This window comes from Anser brachyrhynchus, assembly GCF_964034855.1.
Source record: "Anser brachyrhynchus genome assembly, chromosome: 6".
NCBI lineage: Eukaryota > Metazoa > Chordata > Aves > Anseriformes > Anatidae > Anser > Anser brachyrhynchus.
In genome coordinates, this window is record NC_137700.1 from 18,141,820 (window position 1) to 18,157,910 (window position 16,091).

At 41.0% G+C, this 16,091-nt stretch overlaps 1 non-coding gene across 45 annotated transcripts in view; it reads left to right on the forward strand.

Moving 5' to 3' along the window:
* LOC308197296 overlaps positions 1–16,091 on the forward strand; it is a 722,739-nt gene that overhangs the window by 79,094 nt on the left and 627,554 nt on the right. For 43 of the 45 annotated variants that reach the window (XR_013952725.1, XR_013952726.1, XR_013952751.1 and 40 more), the window contains 2 exons: positions 12,890–13,067; positions 14,442–14,533. This is a non-coding gene — a transcript (uncharacterized protein). Of the gene's footprint in view, positions 1–12,889; positions 13,068–14,441; positions 14,534–16,091 lie in introns of those variants that run through there. The other 2 variants (XR_013952744.1, XR_013952745.1) reach the window with 1 other exon arrangement.

Sequence of the window (16,091 nt, forward strand, 5' to 3'; positions counted from 1 at the left end):
AAGATGGACCTTGGCTGGGTGGGTCTATATACTGTGTCACAGAGAATTTTTGCTTGAATTATAAACAGAGAGAAGTATGGATTTTTGATAGAAAGGAATCTGCAATTTCAGCATCAGTGGAAGAAATGTGGCTGACTGTAAATGCAGACTAACATTGATTTTGAAAGATATCCTCCACTGCTATTGGTTTCTACAGATCTGAGCTTCTAAGAAATGATACGGAGCTCATGATTCCTCCACTTTAAATCACCTTATCCATGTATAATTAAGGTGAAAAATCAGTTTAATAAAGTGAATTTAATGACCGAGTTTAAGCTTGGTGTCAGCTGGAAAAGTTACCGAGCTTCTTTTCTCTAGATTTGCATATAAGATTCTGAAGAGCACAGTCATCCATTTTCAGACTCTGAAATCCTAATTTTCCTATTACTATTTTATACAGAAGATCAAGCTTGAGAAAACACTCCTGCCAAAATTTGTTTTACATTTTGATTTCTGGAAAGAATACTCTACTGAAAATATTTTTCAACATTTTAAGTTATCATATCTGTTACTTTAAGAAGCTCTTGGCTGTAGTTAACCTTTTGGTTGATATGTATCTAACTCAGAATGCTCCCTTGATTGTTTGGCCCTCTGGTATTGGCTCAGCAGAATAAGGAAGAACCATTTCAGTTCATTTTCCTTAAGGGCGTGGATTTTTGTTTGCTTATCACTAAGTTATTAGTACTATTAAAGTTTTTTGGCAGCAGCTGCAAGTACAGTGTATGGAAGGTTATTGTGTTCATTTTACTTTTCTGGGTTCTAGAGTATAATAGCTAATTTTCACAGCATAAGACCAATAATGGAGACGAGTATCACTGGAGAGGACAAAGTTTTCTGCTCATCCAAGTCTGCCACTGCCTGACCTGCTGGACATGGTCTCTGAATTAGTTTGTATGTGAGTTTTTAACACTGCTCTATGCAGAAGCCATTTTCTGTGTATAAATGAGAATAACAAAACAAACAAACAAAAAACGACAGCTCACAGACTACTTCTGTACAAGATTTTTAATGGGAAAAAATATATATATTACAAATTTTCAGAAGCTGATTCCTGAAATTTCTCTTCAGTGCAAATGCCAGGTCACTTAAAATGTTGAGGAAAAACTTAATTGTGGCATATTGCTTATCAGTTTAATCTAGATCTAGTAATTATTTAACCCCTTAAGGAGCACAAGGGCATAAAAATAATTCAGCAACTACAGTAGAAATAATAGTTCATCTGAAGTTATCCAGTAAAAATGTTCTCATGTTTAATCACTCTGCTGTCTTACTAGTTCACATTGTGAACATTTCTGGAAATGCTGTGCTGTTATTGTCCTGGTATGGAAGTGTTCACAGATACTCAAGTTAAAAGGAAAAAATACTCCAACCATTAGGAAGGACTAGGTGGTCCTTGGACAGTTAGGAAGGACCTTGCACAGTAAACCATGAAACTGATCACGCGGTGATTTCTGCAGAACTGCCGCCCTCTGCCATTAAGTGCCCCATTTTCTAATCCAGAGTAGGACAGGAGTGCAAGGATTAGATGAACACACGTTTTTGTTTCCATGTCACTGCCATATGGTACACATCTTCAAAGTGCAACATCATTGTTCCTTACATGGTGGCTTTTCTAGCAGCAGGGGAAATGTCACCAAGAGACATCAGCTAAGCTCAAAGGAAGTGCAAAAGCACTTTAACAAAGGCAAATATTTTGTATCTGCCATCCTGTTTTAACCATATTTAAATGTGCATTTCAGATTGTTGGTACTTTATGCATCTCACATTATGTAGAAGTAGAAACTAAGTTAGTCCATTACAATGATTTATATTCCATCCAAGCAACACACACATCTTCTGATGAGATTGGGGACTGAAGCATATTAATGCGGTTGAAATGTTCCAGTTTCCAAAATAGAAAAAAAAAGTTCAGAGGAGTAAAACTAGAATAGCTAATATTACTATCTGTAGAAGTACAGTAAAAGGCAAGTGCTCTGCATCCATATTGCCTGCCACTGTGTTCTGTCTGTTTTTTATCAGCTGAGTTGTGCAAGATGCATCCGAGGAGAACCTGCAGGTTTTTAGTGGTGTGCTCCTTTGGCTGATCTGGTTTTCTGTGTATGTAGCTTTGCCTAGTGGAAAGGCTCTTGGAATGCATCAGGAAAACAGATGTATTTCATTTGTGATTTCAGTGATTTCCATATATGAGAGGATCCTTAGAGATGTCTCTGCATGAAATGAATGCAGCTGCTCAGGTTGTTGCCCAAAAGAACAAACATACGGAAATTAAACGTGCCGCTAAGACGCTCTCATTTTCTGCTTATTCTCACTGATGTCAGCGTCCATCTGTCTGCCCAGCCCTGAACCTTCACTGTCGTTTACACAACTGCCTCTCCTCCAGCTTCTTGGTCCCCACTGCCAAATACTTGCAATACTCGCTCTTTCCATGTTCTGATAGATCACTACCCACTGGCTGAACATAAAGAAACCCCAAACGATTGCTCCCTCCCACACCAGTCTGTTGCTTAGTTCCCTGCTCTGCAGACTGGCGAGGGCTGGATACAGAACCGAATCCAAGCAGAAGTAGGTAAGTACCCTAGGGCTATATTCTGCTCCTCCATGCTGTATGGGCTGTCTCAGATCACAGTTTAAGATTTCAGACTGTTTTCTAAAGACACCACACAATTTTTCTATCCCTTTTATGTTGGAATGATGAAATTCAGAGTCTGACTAACGTGCATCCCTTGAAAAACCTCCTCTTCTAGCATGTTCCTGACCCCTCCTACACTGCCACTGTGTGAGAGGTTTATGAGTGCAGAAGTGGACCAGTGCGGGAAATAGTATCCAGACGGATTGAACCATGACCTGGAGGTTTCTTTTCGAGAATTTCATGTGTTTTTCTGAAGTGACCTGAGAATCGGGCCTGTTGTTGTGGTTTAGCCTGGCAGGCAGCTTAGCACCACGCATCCCCTTCACTCGCTCTCCCCCCAGTAGGATGGGGAAGAAAATAGAAAAGTGCAAGAACTCAGGGGTTGAGATAAGGACAGTTTCATAAAAAAGAGAGAAAATAGAATGAAACACAAAACCACCACCACACAGAATACCCAAAGCAAGTGATGCACAATGCAGTTGCACACCACCCATTCACCAATGCTTGTCCCTGAGCAGCAGCCCCCTGGCCAACTCCCCCAGTTCATTATTCAGCATGACCCATGTTGCACGGGACATCCCTTGGGGTCACCTGTCCTGGCCCTGTCCCCTCCCACCTCCTTGTGCACCCCCAGCGTGAACAGTCGAAAGTTCCTCGACTCAGTGAGAGCACTGCTCTGCGACAGTGAAAACATCAGGGTGTTGTCAGCATTTTTCTGTCCTAAATCCAAAACAGCACCACACCAGCTACAAGGAAGAAAATTAACTCTACCCTAGTGAAACCAGGACACTTGCTTTTAGGGTTTGAAAGTTTCCTGTGCTTTTTTTTTTTTTTTTGTAAAGTGTTGTGCCTTGACTCCTCAGAGGGTGTCTGAAATCAATCCAAAGAAAACATGACCTCAGACGGTGACTTTAATCTGTGTACAGCTATTTTCTGATCTGTTCTTTGACCAGACTGGGGCTTGTCTATGCTGGTACAACAAGCATCGCCATGTATGTAAAGGCTGAAGGAGATGCTTTTTTTGCTGCTGTGCCCACGGGTTTCTGCTAGTGGGGACACAGTTGTATTTGTTGCTCTGACAAAGGAGGGTGCAGTGGTGGGAGGACCTGGCAAGGATCCCTTTATTCCTGTCTGTCTGTCCCTCCCTTCCTATGAGCTCTGCCAGATTTGTGTGGGTGCTGGGGGCACATCCCAAGGTTGCTGTGTGGAGGAGCAGGGCAAATGCTCCTCCAGCGCAGGCAGCGGCTCCAGCTGGGTCCAGCTGCTGCTGGTGTGTGTGGCCAGTGCCGTAACCAGAGTCATGATACAGGTGTGCGCTGCAGCAAGCACTGTCACTGGGATGGTGCTGGTGGTGTTCAGCTGGGAACGAGTAACGTTTTTGTATTTGTGGGAACTTTATGCTGTCTTTTGATACATCTGGCTGCTGGAGAGAGGATGGCAGCTTAGCGTGGGCTTTGATGTGTCTCAGAGAGGTATTTCTTTTTGTTCTTTTGCAGAGGAGGCTCTAGTGGTACAAAAGCATCACATTCTGGTTCCTGCACTAAATTCTGCCCTGTCCCTTCTGATGCAGCTAGGAATTCATTATGATTTAACCTTGAACCTGCAAATTTTTATCTCGCTGAGAGGCTCGAACACTTGTAACTGAAAAATCTGTCACTTCCAATTCATCTGAGAAAGAACTGAAGCAATCCCCCAAGTTCACTTTTCTTTGCTAACTACTGAGTGTGAGTCGGTTAATGCAGACAGGTTCTCTCAACGAGGGACAGCAATGCTCTAGAGGGCAGGCTTGGCCTGTATTAGAAAGAAGCATTTCCAGCCCACATTCATGCAGCCCAAATAACGTTTCAACTACTTAGCTTTCTTTTTATTCATAAATCAGACAAATCAATAATTGTTTAAAATGTGAAGGCTTTAATTTGCTGGCATTACGTGAGAAGTAAAGGCAGCGTTAAATCAAAGATGCTACTGCAGTGAGGTCATGGTGTCTCTGAATATGCAAGTTGCCTTTTCACTGGTGTGGGCTTTTCTTTCCCATTGGCATTAAGCAGGTTCTGTGTTGAAAATTAGAAAAGGTTAGCATCTAGAAATGCAGTTATGTAAAGTTTCTTCTTGGGCTGTTCACAGTTTCAGAGAATGCAACATCTTATGATCCCTCGTTAACTCTTATAAAAACTATTGTAAAGTGTTCTTCTGGGAGGTAGGTCTCTGATGGTCCCCTTAGCAGTGGGCTTTGTCACCTGGCCTCATCTTAGTTGGTGGTGAAAGATTTGGAGGTGGAATACATCGTCTGGTCCCACAAGCTCTGGGTTAGTACTTAGGCTGCCAGAGGGCTGGAAGGATTGAAAAAAAATAAAATTATCCAAGAGCTACATTCACTGTGTCTGCAGTGAAAATATTCATGTGGTCTAAAATAGTACAAGTGCACTGTGATCAGTCGGTCAGTATGGCCTGCTTTTCCCTAGGGTCAGCTCAGGTCTGCTGTGAGCATACATCAGGCGTCACAACCCATGGGCAATATTCAGATGGACTTGATGGTGATGGAGGCTGGCGGCGCTTTGGTGTGGCGCAGGACAGACGGCAGTGCTCCTCGGGGAGCATGGGGCTGCTGATGCACTTCTCGGCACCTCCGCACTTGGCTTAGGTGGGGCAGCACGCACCCAGTTGGCAAAATGAGTATCTCGAGTGAGTGATCCTGGAGAAAGGGGCCAGCAAGAAGGCCAAAGGAAGACGGCTTTTACTCAGAGTTTTGTGGTTCTCTTTATTTTCATCTCCCATATATGGTGGTGAGATAAAAAGGATAAGGAAAAGCTCTAGGTTGTTGAATATAATCTTATCTTTTTCTTTGATACTGGGCTGGTCAGTAAGGGTAAAGGATGATCTTTTTCTGTAGCTATGTGTGTAGCAGAGTGGGGACATCGGGAAAATAAAAAAAAGCCAAGACAGTGTATAATTTAACCATCAGTTTGAAATGTCTGCGTCCTAATTATGGTGTGTTTATATAGCAATTTTGCTGCCCCCACTTCTGTTATTATTGGTGGTGTTGTTTTATTTTTCCCCTCAGACCTTTACAGCTCCCCTCCTAAGGCATTCACAGTCTCTGGACATGGGGTGAAATGATTAATAGCCTGTACTGATTTTTTAGAATGAGGAGATACAGTAGGATGAAGCAGGGAACAGCAGACTTTCAATTTTCCATTATGTTTTCAGTCCTGGAGAGGTTGCTTGGAAATGACTATTTCCATTGGAATGTTCGTGAGTTTCTGAATATTAACAGCCTTTTCTTGTGTTTCTTCTACAGCTGATAAATGCTTCCATTTACATTTTTTTCTCCTGCTAAATTCTCATTTCTGTTAGGAACCGATCTTATTAAATGGGATTCTAAAACAAAGTGTCAGAAGAAATAGATTAGTTGTCTGTCTGTACAGAGGTACATGATTACCAAATGAGCTGTACATTAAAATGGTGGAGCAATGGGGCATGCAGATAGAGAAGATCATTTTTAAGGGATTTGTGAAATTTACAAAGCCAATTACTATTCTGCCAATGGAGAATTTTTCACTAAACATCCAGTAAAAGTTTAAATGCCCATTAATTAATGTTTAACTGATTCTTAATGGCAGTGAAGTCTAGTGACAGTATGACTTCAACATGAAAATGAGTCCAGTGCTGGCTCTGTGGAATGGGGAGATATATCACTGTTAATATGGTCGCCCATTTATTATGTTGGTGTCTTAATTCAGCTGCATTCAAGGGCAGCGAAGTGAAAATTTCATAATCAGTTTGGGTAGAAATTTAAATTAGAGGTGTGTCAGCATGGTGCTGGGCAGCAGCCTGAAGGTTGGGGAGGAAGGGATGGGGAGCTTCTGGAATGGGGAGCTGTGGGGTACAACTGGCCTGGGTGCGCCCAGCCACAAGCTGCATGAGCAACCCTGGCCCCGGACTGGGAAGGTGCCCCCGGTGAGGCTCCTGCCAGACCCAGTGCCGAGATTCCATGTATGGCTCTGAACGGAGCAAAGTGTGTTCTGGTTTCTCCTCCTGACACCTCTTTGCTGTCATCCACACTGTTCATGAACCCATAGGTAGAACCCAGAGACCTAACTGCCTGTCCTTATTCTAGCGCACCCCATCATGCTTCTCCAAACAAAATCCCTGTTGCTGACAAGAGGGTGCTTTGTCTCAGACAGGCCTGACTATTGCTTGCAGGAATGGGGAGAAGAGGGCAGTGCTCTGCCCTTCCACCTGGGTTTGAGCAGACCCTCGCGCTGCAGGTACAGGAGCAGATGCAAGCCAGAGCTCACCTTCCAGCAGCCACGGGTCTTGTAAAGGTATAGGATGCAAAGGTACTGGGCCAAGCAGTGCACTCAGTTGTATGGGGATTATCCCTATCAACACGAAATGACTTTTTTGGAGCTACAGTAATTTATGGAAAGCCAGGTTCTGCCTTCAGTTGTATGGCTCAGGAAGGAAAACTGTTTTAAAAATAAACTGCAAGATAAGATTTTTTTTCTGCCTCAGGTATTTTAACATATAAACTCTAGCATGTTACTTCAGAGGTACTGATGGCCTGGCATTCTGGTCTAGTCAGAATGATTTTCCACTCCTGACCTGACATCTGTAATTTCCAGTTATTTTTATTTCTAAGCTGCTGAGAAAAGAAGGCCCAGAATGAACCAAACTCTTTTCTCCACTCAGAAAAACAGGGTTGGGAGCAGGGAGAGTACTGAAACCTCCACGTAATGATCTTCTTGCAAAGTCATATCCTGTTGGGCCTTGAAATTGTGCCTCAACTACAAAGTTGAGGACCTGAAAAGGAATTCAGTTTTGCCCTGTGAACCAGTGTCCTGGCAGCTGTCAGCCCATTCCCTCTTGCCCATGGGGACAAGGTGTCAGCAGCCGTGGGCAGGAACAGAGCAGAGCAGAAGTCACAGCAGTAGGGGCGACTTGCAAATGCCTGTGTCCATTTTTACTGGGAAGTCTGTGAAGATGCCAAGGTAATGCAGAAACACAGCTGTTCCTCTCCTGACTTAGCAGTGGAGGCGTGAGAAGGGCAGTGTGACACGCCTGGCTCTGCTCCTTTGTCCACAGCGCGGTTTGAACCTGGGGCTCTGACACCAGGAAGGGGTGTGCCAGTCTCTGTGGCTGCTTGCTCTGCCTGGTGTTTTTCTGCCACTCTCCCACTGCTTTCTGTGTGCTGTAGTTAAGTTTGCTTAACATATTAATACTATTAATATTTATCTGATATTTAACAAGTAAAGCCTGGGGTTTGTGTGGAACTTTATCCCATAGCAGAAGCCAGAACCCTGTGCGTTTCATGTTTTTGGTCTCTTCTCTTGCGTGTCTTAATTTTCCTCAGTTCCTGTGGTGTGAAGAGGAAACCCCACATACCTAGAGCATCAGTGAGTTATCTTACTGCAGTTTTCCCCGGTTTAGAAATGAGTGTTAACTGCATCTTTAGATCAGCTATCCAAAATAGTCAACAACAAGAATTGTTTCAGTTTTCCTCTACTTTGTACATGTGGGCTGATTGTTAAATAACACTGAAAGAATGAGTACATCTGTATAAAATTCAATTTTACTGTGAAAGATGCATTGTTCATGTAAATGATGGTAGAACTGTATTGAGCACCTTTGATTCAAAGTACCATGCATGGATGCTTGAAATATGATCAGTAATTAATTCACCGATAGAGAAAGTGGAGGATTTCAGTATTACTGGTTAGTGTTCTGGAAAAGATGTTCAGAAGCTGAAGCTTAACTGTCTGTGAATTTTTTTTTTTCTTTTAAAGAGATTGCCTCTAAACCTTGCTTCTGAAATAGACAAAATGGTTTCAATGAATTAAGGTGGACCTTATTTTTCCTTTAGGTATGAAATAAACACAATCCGGCTGCCTCCTTGCTCTTGCATTTCCTCCTCGTTGTAGTATGTATGTTAATCTTGGTTTTCTGTGAGATATTTCTACAGTTTGAGTAATTTGCTTGTATGTAGTTTTGCCAAGGAGGTGTTCAGGAATCAAAAGCACGTTCTGAATCGTAGTGTAACAGGGCCTACATGTTGAAATTTTGACAATGAATATGATGTTTGTGTTCTCTGCCACTTTATTTTTGTGATATTTTAGGATACATTTCTTCTGGCATGTGCAAGATTGACACATTTATGTTTTAATAGAAGCTGAAATCCTTTGCAATCTCTTAACTCTACCACTGAGGTTTTACCCTGGACATAATTGTACTGAATATTCTTTTGAAGTCACAAAAATTTGCAACGGTGGCAATAGTTCACAAACTGTCCTGGGTATGTGGGGCTAAATAGATGTGAGAGGTGTGTTCTCAGTAGAGAACCACAGGATGTTTTTCTCTGTAAAACAAAAAGAAGAAATTGCAGGAAGTGATACAGAGTCTGTATTCAGTTTTCAGGTGAAGGACATGGAGAGAGACTGTGCTAAATGTTAGGGAAGAAACTATTTGTTTAGATACTTCTTGGAACAAATCTTTCACAACTCAATAGCTGAGAAAGACAAATAATTGTTAGATTTTTATTCAGAAGCTTTGAGATTTTCTGTAAAGCAAAGTGATGAATATTGTCCTGTAGCTGAGTAGCCAAAATGATAATATGTCTCTTTTGCTCTGCTTGAGCTATCTGAGGCAGCCTAAATACCTCAACCTCAACAGCTCCTAACATGCAAATTTTTAATATATATATTTAAGTTCACCATCCTTCCAAAGTGCTGGTACTCTGTGACACCAGATATGTGGAGCCAGCAGCTGGCCATGGAAGGACTGTAACATAGAGCTCTTGGATGCCCATGTTTTAAGCAGAGCACTGAAAAGGGAGAGCTCTACGAAAATAGTTTGAGAGCTGTAGAAAAATGCCTTACCAAAAGGTATCGTAGGGCTGTATTGAAAGGGTAGAGAGGTGATCTGATTCCTGTGCATCAGTCTTCACAGCAGGAAATAATAAGCATAAAAAGGCCGTTTACTCCTATGGATGAAGGTGCAAAAAAGATTACTGACTGGATGCTGAAGTCAAGCTGAAATAAGAAATTAGGGAAAGGTGTTAGAATATGTTACAGCAGGGGAGCTGGCCTGAACCCTGGGCCAGAGCTGCAGTTGGAGGGGTGGTTCTCTGCCAGCCAGAGCACAAGCGGTGAGCTTGCCACCAGGGGCATCTACGTGATGGCTGCACGAGCATTGTCTTCTGAGCTGAGAAAGCTGTGCCTCCACACTGCCCACAGGGTGTGACTGCACTTCAGCCAGAAACAATGGCTGCTCATAGGGTCTTGGTTGGAAAAGGGGCTGTAATTCACTGCAATAAAGATGTGTGGACCAGCTAAGAAAGAAGGGCACAATTAGGTGAAATCTCATCTCATTGGATTGTATTCTGCTGTTTAAGACTTGGAGCAATCTTACTCTGTATGGCTAAAACTAAGCTCTTTTTTAGCCCTGCCTTGGACTGCATTAATATAAAATCACAAATACGCTGGAGCTGAGCATTAGGTTATTTAATTTAGCTGTGCTGTAAAGCCATCACTGCTCTACTTATAGAAATGGCAAATCTCTGATATTTTTTCAGTTTTTATTAACAAATACCTGAATGGAAATTAGTGATCAATCTTAATAAAAGAACTGATTATGTAATTCATATCAAGGCAGTTTTAATAAAATACTTAATCCTTAAATGTGCATAATTAGATTTACACGTTCATATCACTGCAATTAGAAGTTGGTATTTAAAGGGCACGCTTCTTGTTTCGCATGCTTTTAATCACTCTGCTCAAGTTTGCTTTTTCAAATTGCACAGTTAAGGTAAACATGCTTGTTTTTTTTTTTTTTTTTTCCCCAGGCATGTCATGTTTTTTCCTCTGGAATGAAATTTATATATTTATTTTGGCTTGTGTTAATCTGTAAAAGAGAAAAATAAATAAAGAGCTAATCCCATTCAGCAGTGGGAACTTTCAAACCTTTAAAAGAGTGGTGGGGGATAAACAATTTTTTTCCAACTGTTGAAATATTCTGGCAACGGCAATGCTCTGAATACAGCTTAAGCTTCCTCCCTTCCCAGCTGTGTGCCTTTGCTCCCTAAAGCAAAGACCTTACTACAGTCTCTAAAGAATAAAGTTCATGGACTATGGATTGCCTCGTCAGCTTCTGACCCTGCAGAGTCTTCTCCCTCCCCTTTGGCCAAATCTGCAAAAGTGCTTCTGTGAAAGGTGGTTGCGAAGTCAATGGGGTTACTTCTGACATCAGAGAGAAGCACGCCTGTGATTTTTGCAAAACCCAAGTCTTGCAGTGGAAGATGCAATTGCAAGCTGTCTAAAGCAGGGTGAGCTGCACGTCCACCTGTGTGGTGCAGGTATCACAGCAACCTTGGCTTGGCTTTGGGGCACAAACTCTCAGTTCTGTAGGAAGGTTCCTCTGAGCAGGCAGCTGCTTCCACCTGCTTCTGTCTTCTGCAAGAAGACTGAATCCTCCCGCTGCCCTGGGTGTGTTATGCTTCCCTCTGCCTCCCTAAAAAAACGATTTTTTTCCTAAAGATGCCATTTAGCCTGCACTGTGTGTCTTCCTGCAGGAGTGCGTCTGGGAACTATTTGGTGAAAGTTTGTTATGCATGCCAAGTAGCCTGAGTTGGTAGACGTGCCTTGTAAGGCTGCGGCTTCGGAGCCCTGAACTTCTTTAGACATTTTAAAAAGACTGGGGGGGGGAGTTAAACTAGTGACTGGAAGGAGATTAATAATTCAGAACATTGAAATGAAAGATGAATATCAGACAAGCAATAAGTTAATGCTCGTGTTCTGCTGACCATACACGTTTCGGTATGAAATGCTTTCTCATCAGCTGGCAAAAATGCTAATGGCTGTAGTACCCCTGCAGTAGGGCTGCCCTCCTTAACTCAGGGAACCACTGAAAATAGGTTTATCTGTCTTTTTAGGAGCATCTATAAAATGGTATTTGCTTTGCCTATGACAGTAAAAATGAATTGAATATATGTATTTTTTTTTTCATTCTGGTCCTCTCTTCTGATCTCCACAGTTAACCTCTGGTTTCATGTGCTTAAAAGAATATTGGCTTTTTTTTTTCTGTTTCCCTCTTGTCCTTTTTTCCTTTCTCTCTCTCTTTTTTTTTTTTTTGTTTCAGTTCAATTTTCCTTAGTTTTTCTCCTTTTTTTCTTTTTTTTCCCCTGTTTTCCCTTTTTATTTTTTTTTTCTTTTTCTCTCCTTCTTTTCTTTTTTCTTTCTGCTTTTAATTTTGGCTTTTGGACACTTTGTTACAAAACTCCTCTGGCCAAAGTGTACATGGAGGTGGGAGCAGCAGGGGAGAAGAGGGTGATGTGGTCCAAACCATTAGTTACTTCCTACCAGACTGAGTGGTTGTGATGCTTCCTCTGTAACTTGGTCCCTTTCCTTTACAAACAGTGGTAGCAGATGTAATATTGACTAAGCACCAGTGTTAGCTTTATTTCGAGTATAATGTCACAGCACACACTGACAGCGTGCTTAGTTTTTCGTACATACTCAGTTCTGAATATGACATTCTGAAGAACTGACATCAAACGTGTATCCAAAGTCAATATCTGTGTAATGTCCCAATGTCATTCTGCTGAAATGGTGCTGGTTATGTAGGTGCTTTGGATGTGAACAGCTTAGAATCACCAGATAGAGCGTGAGGTAGAGAATTGCAATTGAAAATTAAATATGCTGTGGGAGATGTTACATTTCATAGAAATGGGACTGTTCCAACACCTCTATTGTACTTTGTAAGTCTGAAATAAAATGAAAAAGAAAGATCAATAGTGTGTTACTGGTATCTCCAGTATCGCATTGCATAAATTGCCTTTCTTGACCTAGGCAACATATGATGAGTCTGATAGGATTAAGTAGAATGAATTTGATGCACCTAATTCAAATCATAATGAACTTCATTCTACATTATGGTGAAATGAAAAGTTTGATAGATTTGGCAACCCTCTATTTACAGAAGGTTTCCAGAGTGGAACGAGCAGAGAACAGCATCGGAAACACAAATACCTGAACTAGAAATTGGTTCCTACATTAATGAGAAACAGCTGCACGTTTTTGAGATAGTAAAGCTAGCAAGGAATTAACATTTGTGCCTTTACTTACTTGTAACTGCTGACAATATGGTTGGCTAATTTATTCCTACAGATTTTTGTTACAGTGAAGCATCTTTTGAATGTAGTTCTACCTAGCTCTGCTTTTGCTGCAGGTGGGTGGAAGCCTTTTGTTCTTTCTCATCATTGGTTGTGAGTGATTATCACCACTTTAGAGGAATGCCAAAATGCAAGAACGGGAGTTACCAGTCAGTCATCACAAGTCAAATTCATTTCTTTGTAAAAAAGAGGAACTGTTTCAAGTAAAGACTGATGCCAAAATGGAAGTAACAGGTAAAAGTGTTCATGTAATTTATTCAAATAATGGGGTAATAACTTGCAAGTTATTCAACAGTTTTCTGACGTTTTCATTTACTTCATGTACCTTACCTGGCAAAGCATTTAGGAAGACATTTAATGAGAAGTATGTAAGTGGTCCTCCTAGGTTCAACAGGAAATCGTCCCTTAGGAATAGCAAATCCTAAACACGTTGTTAAATGTAGGGACATATTGGCACTAGTTACACATGATGAATTATGCAGTCTTCATTTTATTCAGTAGTGCAGTTGGAGAAATTTTCTGCAAGTTTTCAAATATTCCATGAACAGGGCTGTGCAAATCATTCTAGAGAAGCTGTTACTGGGTGACGTGAAACAGATATGTTTCTGCTGCAATGGCAAAACATAAATCCCAGGGAAAGAGGAGAGAGACCTTTTTTGACTGAATAAAACATTTTATTCAACACTAAATATATATGTTTTAAAATTGGATATGCTAATGCTGGTCCCAGAATACCACTTCAAATTAAAACTTATAATGCTTCACTTAGAAAATGTCAAAATACTTTTTTTTTTTTTATGATATGCCTATTGCACATGATGCAAATTTGCAAAAGTTTTGGTTTCCCCAAACTGCTTTCCAGAGAGAATGAGCTATTTATGTGAGAGAAGAACTTCTTTTCTCTGATCAGCATTTCTTCCATAGTTTGCTGTATATTGCAAATACCTAGCAAATGTTACACACAGTCTTTGTTTCATATCCACCGTTACATAAACACAGCTTTTCTACAAGTAGGCTGTACGGGATTGGCACCTGAACTCTGGTCATACGTGCTTATAGTAGTATGCGACTTGTGCTGTGTTTTTCCTTTCCCTAAACAGAAGACTATTTAAAGGAGGCTAAAGGTTTCAAGTTGGGTAGCCTAATTTCTACCTCATTTTTTTAACCTCATGTTTCCTACTGTCTGGCCACAGAAATGATTACCACGAAAACTACTGGACAAAGGAATTTAGACAACAATTAGATAACATGAATCTGGTCTTACAGTGTCTTTATCTTCACATCACAAACAGGGTAGCTAAAACACAAATACTGAAAAGACTTGCTGCTGAAACCATTAGAAGCTGTTTGTCCAGGCTTCTCTCTGTTTCCCCCACATAGGGCTATACATGGCTTTGATGTGACAGGCTGGCAAAATACAGTCGGTTCTTTAACTTTGCCTGTGCCTATTTCTCAGCTTTTACCAGAGGGCAGCATATGGCCTTCTGAGCTATAAATGCTTCAGGCTCTTCCATTTAGGATATTACAGTGATCATATTTTTTGATTGTGGAACCATGGCAATATATTGAAAACACACGTGCGCTTTGTCTTTCCTTACAACCGTCTAGGTTCAGGACACCTAGAGACAAATGATGTGGAAAAAGGCCTCTGTGTCCCTACTGGCACTGACTGTACAAGTAGAAAGATACATAGACAGAAGGTAAGAAAAGTCTCTCTTAATTTTTTAACTTCACTGATGTAAAGCCTAATGAAGTGATTTTAATTTATTTGGCTACCAGCAACAGTATTTAAATGAAGCACATAATTTGTTAAATACTAACAAATATGCTTCAGGCTGTAAAGCTAATGCAATTTTTTGCTTCACTGGTAGCCTTGGAGGCATTTGATTTCCCCTTGCCCAAGCTTCAACTTCATCTGTAAGCAGGCCATACCAGCAGATTTGATCAAGCTTTTTTTGTCACATTTTAAATTATGGCATTTTAATTTCTTCTTAAGCCTATTGGACCCTTCCTTGAGCCTCTTCCAAAACCCTTGCTGCCTGTCCATCTGCCACTTCAAACGTGTGTGTCTGTGCAGTAGCTCTGAGTGAGCCATGCTCTCTGCTCAGCTCTTGTTCCCTTGAACACGCCAGCTGAATATACTTCGGCTGCTCATTTTGTTTCTCACGTTGCGTTCTGCTCAGGCAGTGGAGGAGTTCCTGAGAACTGAATACTGAAACCTCATCTAATCATTCTGTCAAATAGAAACTTTAGGACCTTAGCACAGCTTTCATGGTGAATACTTGTATATAGCCCGCATCCAATTTTTTTTCATCTTTTCTTGTCCTTGACCCTGTAATCTGTGATACGTAGAGCAGGCAGCATGGAGTTCTCTTGGAGCACTGCAAAGCTAAATGCTCACAGTGCTACACTTGCTACCTAGCTCACAGAAGAACATGAAATATTTGAAGACATAATGGGTTCTATGTATTATTTATTATTTAAGAGTATTTCGTGAAGGTTGTGTGGCTATTTTGGGGGAAGGAGGAAAGGCAGTATTGTTTGATTATTTTCCAGACAGAATGATGTATGAAGCTTCAGAGAGCTATTTTAACCATCTGATACACATAAAACTGGACTAAGAGGCAGTTTGAATGATATATTTTTTTTGGTGAGAATTCTCTTTTTGATACAAACACGCATAAATATTGGGGCCTTTTATAATGACTGTAGTTGTAGAGATTTTGATGGACATTCTTAATACATCAAAGCAAATTGCTATTATAGGGAAAAACGAAATGCTTGCCAGCTATAGAAAGCTGAAATGAATGTGCATTTGTGGAGATGCTGAGAATGGTTGTTAGGAATCAAGGCCGGTGTTAAAAGACCAAAGAAATGTAGATTGTAATAACAGTGTTGAGTAAAAAATAAGAAGGTAACACTCCAAAATTTCAAGTAATATACAGAGCTAATATAATGCTCTTGCGGGAAGATTTTGCCAGGGAAAATGGAAAATATTCTTATTCCAGGTAGGGTGAGGAGAAACATTATTTGAATCACAAATCTTCTGGAAGAATGCTTATGTTCTCTGTCAGATATATGCAAATTAAACAGTATTTGAAATCTTTTCACTGGATTCTGCTGGATAGAACATGTCTCAAGGGCAATCCAAGGAAAGGGAACATTTGATAAACACACATGGCTCCAGGCAGAGCTCCGTGCATCCCCACAGAGCCATGATGCCAGTAAGCTTTCTGCTGTGCCACGCTTTTTTTCCCC